Source organism: Chrysochloris asiatica, unplaced genomic scaffold (assembly GCF_000296735.1).
Source record: "Chrysochloris asiatica unplaced genomic scaffold, ChrAsi1.0 scaffold00072, whole genome shotgun sequence".
NCBI lineage: Eukaryota > Metazoa > Chordata > Mammalia > Afrosoricida > Chrysochloridae > Chrysochloris > Chrysochloris asiatica.
The window spans coordinates 2987834-2995133 of NW_006408590.1; positions in this window are offsets into that span (position 1 = coordinate 2987834).

Here is a 7300-nt window from a genome sequence, read left to right on the forward strand (position 1 = left end):
TAGATTAAATACCAAGAAAAATGCAATAAATCAAGCACTATCAAATATCCCAATTAGGGGAAATCCTGGTGTGGCACTGTGGGTTCATGTGCTGGACTGCAAGGTGGGTTTGAACAGCAAGGTCAGCAGATCAAGCTCACCAGCCACTCCTCAGAAACTCTGTACAGTGTCACTATGAGTTGGAACTGACTTGATGGCATTTAACAACAACATAAAAGGCTAAAAGAAGCAAATATGAGTGGGCTTCTAAAAGTTAACATGGAAACATTTCCTTACCTTTTGATTTCACTTTTCCATGAACGTTTTTATTCCCCTTCTATAAATGCATGTACAAGTCAAAATAAGCAAGCAGAGTTGATAGGAAGTAGAAGGGATAGTAAGTTTTTTATGTCAGTATGCTTCATCTCTCTTCTGATTTTACACCTCGACTATGCTCTTTGATTTGCTTTCTTTTACTACAAAATAGTGTTTTCCCTAATATTTCTAAGTTAAAGTTTGTTTAAACTTACAGTAGGTTGAATTTGTTCAACCCACCGACTATAGAAAAATAATTAAACTGTCAAATTGGGGGTGACATTGGCAGCAACATTGTCGGAGGTGGGTGTTCTCAGATGAAGACATAGATGTAAGAAAAATAAGTAAATTGATTTGCTTTATATATACCTTGCTCTTTTAAAAGTAATAAGTGGAAAATATTGATATATCAATTTCACGTTCATCTTTGGACTTAGATATACACCAATCTATATGCCAATAGCTGAAGATCTTGCATTAATAATTTAGCTTTACTCCTTTGAATTCAAATTTCAAAAATTCTTAGGACAATTAAACCCAAATAAAAGGACACTAGGGAATGGGTTGGCAAGAAAGCCAATGTGACAACGTAAAGCTATATTATTTCCTTTGATTGTGTAATAAGCTTTGCCTCTAGCAGAAAAGGCAAGCGAACAATTTCAAAACAAATGGAAGAATTCATCGTTGTAAATTAATGGATCCTGCTTCAACAGTTAAGCCACTCATGCAAAGATTCCAGAGGACCTAGTTTTACTGTTAGGAAAATATGTCATTCAGGTGATTAGAGTAATTGAGATCATGCCTTAAATGATTTGACTGCCAATTATTCTATTAAAAAGAGGAAAGTAAGAAAGAGTCCCCACTGAATAGTTTTCATCTTGTCTGGATAGGTCTGGTTAAAAGAGATGGGGATAAGGTTCTTATGATTCTATAGTGAGTAATTGTTATCATGACTAATTGTAACTGTCACAATTGTAAAGGTAAAGTTTTCCAACAAAAATGGGGGATTAGTTAATCTTACAGTCCAGAAACAAAGGACACTGGGACCATCAAGGGAGAAGAGCACAAGCCGAGTGCACGATCCTATCCAGAGAAGCAGTGACACCAGAGATAGAGGCAGAGATGGGGACATGGAGAGAGGGAGCAGCTGAGGACTCTAGATTCATGGGAAGAGAGGGACTAAGAGATAGCAGCCAGGAGACAGACTGGCAAAATATGCCCTTTGGTGGTGTAAATTATTATATATGCCTGAGTGTTAAAAACAAAACAAAAAAAGAGCTAAAGTAGATAGTGAGAAATACTGTTAACTGTTGGTACATGGAGGGGATTGTAATGAAACAAAGTGTTTAATTTGTTGAATGTAAAACTGATGATCTGCCTTGTAAACTTTCACTCAATCCACAATAGAAACTTAAAAAAAAAAAAAAAGGAGAGTAGCAACTGTAAGCTTATGTCTGTTTAAATATTGGAGAAGTTACTTAATTCTTAGCATTACCTGCTGTGTATAAGTAGATTCACATCTCATATCAGAACTCTTCAGTATTTACCAAGAGGGAATATAGAAAACATTAGAAAAAAGAGTTTCCTTGAAAATACATAAGGATTTCAGGTCATGTTTGAATATGTGCTCATTTGAAGATGTTAGTACACACAATCTATTTTTTGAAGATTTCTGTGCAATTTTCTGGATTGCCTAGCGACTTGAAATCCTCAGCATTAAAAGGTAATTTTTGCCTGGTGGAATGTCAGAACCCTCATGAAGTCTCAAGTAATAATCTTCAAGTTATGCATAATTTTGCCCTAGCAAGTTAAATAACTTCTACGGAAGTAGACGTCTCTCCAGGGAGAATTCAGAGTCAAAAATTATGAATGAATACTACATACAAGGGAGAAGACTAAAAATCACCAAAACACAGTTGTAATGAATCAGGACAAAAAGAATGCTATTTAGAATCCTTACAGATTTGGAAATGTTTTATCCACAATGCATGGTTTTTATCTGATTGGCAAAAGAGCTAAAGAAGTTTCCTTACCAAAATTAGTAAATTGTTTTCTTCAACTGGCTTAACAAGATATATCTTGAAGTATAATGTTGTCTGTGATAGGATGATATCCTGATGTCTACAAGGAAGACTAGTGAACACCACTATTTATCAAGGTTATGTAACACCTCACTAAAACCATTGATGAAGAAATTGAAGAATTCTACTAACACCTTGATCTGTAATTGATCAAACATGCAATCAAGATTCATTATCAATTACTGCTGCTTGGAACGTGAAAGTTTGAAACAAAGAGAAAGGTCCAGTAGTTGAAAAGCATAACCTTGGTGATAGAAATGACACTGAGGATTATATAATAGAATTTTGCAATACCAAAGATCTATTCATTGCAAATATCTTTTTTTCAGCAACATGAACAGTAGCTATACACATGAACATCCACAGATGGAATACACTGGATACACAAAATAACTTTATTTGTGATAAGAAATTATGGGTAAGCTCAATATCATCAGCACAAACAATATTGGGGGTGGACTGTGGAACATACCATCATTTGCTCATTTGCAACTTCTGGTTGCAGGTAAAAATTAAAGCAAACCCATGGAGTTCTGGTGTGGTCCTGTGGGTTAATGCATCAGACTGCAAAGCCATTTGAACTGCTAGGTCAGCAGTTCAAGGTCACCAGTTGCTCCTTACAAACCCTCTATGGGGTCACTATGGGTCAGAATCGACTCAATGGTGCTTAACAACAACAACATGAGAGCCGAAATGTTAGCCTAAGTACATGCCATCTGAATTTAGAAACCATCACAAACAAATTTGATGTACTAGACATTAATGATTGAAGATCAGAATTGTGGGATGACATCAAGTACATCATATATGAAGAAAGTTTTGTTGTAAGGTGCTGTTGAGTCAATTCCAACGTGTAGTGACCTTACACAGAACAGAATGAAACACCATCCGGTCCTGTGTCATTCTTATAACCATTGTGAATCTTGAGCCCATTGCTGCTGCCACTTTAATACTAATATATCTCATTGAAGGTCTTCTTTTCTTTCACTGACCTTCCACTTTACCTAGCATGATATGCACCTCCAGGGACTGGTCCCTCCTGACAATGTGTCCGAAGCATGGGAGACTAAATTTCTCCATCCTGGTTCCCAAGGAGCATTCTGGTTGTATTTCTTCCAACACAGATTTCTTTGTTCTTCTAGCAGTCCATGATGCTTTAAAAATATATATATTCTTCTCCAACACTATAACTCAAACACATCAGTTCTTCGATGATCTTCCTTATTCATTGTCCAACTTTCACATACATATGAGGCTACTGAAACTGTCATGGCTTGGTTCAGCTACACTTCAGCGCTCAAAGTGACATCCTTCCTCTTAGCTCTTTGAATAGGTATTGTGCAGAAGATTTGCCAAATGCAATACATCATTTCATTTCTTGACTATTGATTCTATGAGTGTTATGGTGAATCCATGCAAAATGAAATCTTTGACAACTTCATTCTTCTCTTCACTTATCATGACATTATTTATTGATCCATTGGTGAGGATTTTTGTTTTCTTTATATTGAGGTGCAACCCATGCTGTAGGTGGTGGTCTTTGATCTTCATCAGCCTGTATTTTAAGTCCTCTTTGCTCTCATCAAGCAAAGTTGTATCATCTGCATATCACAGGTTTTTAATGAGTCTACATCCAATCTTGATAGCACATTCTTCTTCATATAATCCAGCTTCTAGATCATTTGCTCAGCATACAGTTTGAATAAGTATGGTGCAAGAACACAACCCTGGCACACATCTTTCCTGACTTTAAACCATTCAGTATTCCCCTGTTCTCTTTTAACAACTGTTCTGGGTCTTTGTACATTTCCTCATGAGCACAATTAAATGTTCTTCAGTACTCATTCTCCGTAGTGTTGTCCATAGCTTGTCATGATCCAAAGAGTTGACAGTCTTAGCATAGTCAATAATACAGAGGTAAACATCTTCCTGGTATTCTCAGCATTCAGCCAAGATCTATCTAACGTTAACAATGATATCCCTAGTCCTCATCTGAATATGACTGCAACATCTAGCAGTTCCCTGCCAATGTACTATTGTAGCCATTTTTTAATTATCTGTAGCAAAATATTATTTTCATGCAATAATTATTATATTATTGGATGCTTTTTTCATTGCATTAGGTCACCTCTCTTTGGAATGGGAACAAATATGGATCTTTTCCAATAAGTTGGCTAAGTAACTGTCTTTCAAATGTCTTGGCATAGTTGCATGAGTGCCTCCAGTATTGCCTGTTTGTTGAGAGATTTCTATTTGTATTCCATCTATTCCCAGAACTTTGTTCTTTGCCAATGCCTTCAATATAGCTTGGACTTCTTCCTTCATATGCTTTTGATCATATGCTACCTCTTGAAACAGTTGAACATTGACTATTTCTTTTTGGTACAGTGACTGTATTTCTTTCACCTTCTTTTGATGCTTTCTGCATCATTCAATATTTTGCCACAGCATTTCAAGCCAAGGCTTGACTTTTTTCTCAGTTCTTTCAGATTGAGAAATACTGAGCATGTTCTTCCCTTTGGTTTTCAAACTCCAGATTTTTGTACACTTCATTGTAATGTTTGACTTTGTCTTCTTGAGCTGCCCTTGAAATTTTCTATTCAGATTTATTACCTCATCACCTTTCCCCTTTGCTTTAGCATCTCTATGCTGGAGAACAAATTTGCAAGTCTCTTCTGACATCTATTTTGGTTTTTTCTTTCTTTTTGCTTTCTTAAAGATATTTTGCTGTTTTCCTGTATGATGTTCTTGATGTCACTCCACAACTCTTTTGGTCTTCAGTTATTAAATATTTTCTTGAGACTGTCTCTAAAGTCAGGTGGGAAATGTTCAAGGTCATATTTTGGCTTTCATGGATATGTTTGAATTTTCTGCAGCTTCACCTTGAACTTGTGTATGGGCATTTAATGGTCGATTTCACAATCTGCCCTTGCCCTTCTTTTAGCTGATGATACGGGGTTTTCCACCATCTCTGTCCACAGATGTTGTTGTTTTTAAGTGCTGTGGAGTCAGTTTCAACTCATAGCAATCCTGTGTAGGGTTTCCAAGGAGCGGCTGGTGAGTATGAACCACTGACCCTGTGGTTCAAACCAAACTTGTAGTCCAGTGTTTTATCCCACAGTGCACCAGTTAATTTGATTTATGTGAATTCCATGTGTATAATCATCTTTTGCATTATTTTAAAAGTTATTTGCAATCAATAAGTCACTGGAATCACAAAATTCTATCAAGCAATCTTGGCATCATTTCTTTCATCAAGGGCATATTTTTCAATTACTGATCCTTATGTTTTATTTCCCACTTTTGTATTCTAATCACCAGTTTGTGAATGTAGAAAAGCTAAAAATACTGGAATAAATGAAGTAAAAGAGCTGAACAGAATATTTTAAAAGCACAGTTCAAAACAAAGAATTAAAATTAAACATACAAAGTCCTACCGTCATAAAACCACAAAAGAAGAGCACAATCAGCCTTTCATAAGCTAGAAGAAAGAAGAAAATGCAAATTCAAGCCTCAATTTGAAATATTGAAGAATTTTGTAGGTATAAATATTGATTGATCCAGGAAGCATCAAAAGAAGATGGAAGGAATACACAAAATCACTGTACCAAAAGGAATGGGATGATATTTAATTTTTTCAGGAGGTATGATCTGATCTTTAATCAATGGTATTGAAGGAAGAAGTCCAAACTGCACTGAAGACATTGGTGAAAAACAAGGTTCCAGGACTTGACAAAATGAAAATGGAAATATTTCAGCTGATGTAGCAATGGAGGTGCCTGCTTATGTGGAAGACAACTACCTGACCAAACACTTGGAGGACATTCATATGTATGCCCACTTCAAATAAAAGTGACCCAATGGAATGCAGAAATCATTGAATAATATCATTCATATCATTTGCAAGTAATATTTTGCTGAAGGTAACTTAAAAATGGTTGGAGCAGTATCTTGATAGGGAGTTGCTAGAAATTTAAGTCAGAGTCAAACAAGGAAGTGGTATGTGGGATATAATTGTTGATATCAGATGAAAACTCATTGAAAGCAGAAAATATTTTAAAAGATTCTTTCTTGTGTTTACTATGCACAGGCATTGGACTGTGTGGACCATAACAAATTAGAGACAATGCTGAGAAAATGAGAATTTCAAAACAATTGTGCTCATGAGGAACCTGTACATAGACCAAGAGGCAGTTGTTACAACATAACAAGGGGATACAGAATGGTTTAAATTCAGAAAAGTCTATGTCATGGTTGTGTTTTTTACCCTACTTATTCAATCTGTGTGATGAGCAAAGAATCTGAGAAGATGGATTATATGAAAAGAAGAACATGGAATCTGGATTGGAGGTCAACAACCTGTGATATGCAGATGACACAACTTTGATTGCTGAAAGCAAAGAGGGCTTGCAATACTTACTGATGAATATTGAAGACTGCAGTCTTCAGTATGGTCTGCACCTTAATATAAAGCAATGGAACATCCTCACAACTGGACCAATAAATAACATCATGATAAATGGTTATAAGTTTGAAGTTTTCAAATATTTCATTTTGCTTGGATTCACACTCAACACTCATGGAAGCAGTACTTAAGAAATTAAAAGATATATTACATTAGAAAAATCTGCTGCACAAAACCTCGTTAAAATGTTAAAGAGCAAAGATATCAGTTTGAGGATTTGGGTGAGCGTGACCCAAGCCATAGTATTTTCAATAGTATCACATACATGTGAAAGCTGGAGAATAAATAAGGAAGACACTTATAATTTGAATCAAAGTGCTGTCAAAGAATATTAAAATACCAGGGATAGCCAAAAGCACAAACAAATATGTCTTGGATGAAGTACAGTCCTAATGCATGTTGGAAGTGAGGCTAGTTATACTTCATCTCACATATTTTTATTAGGACATGTTATTAGGAA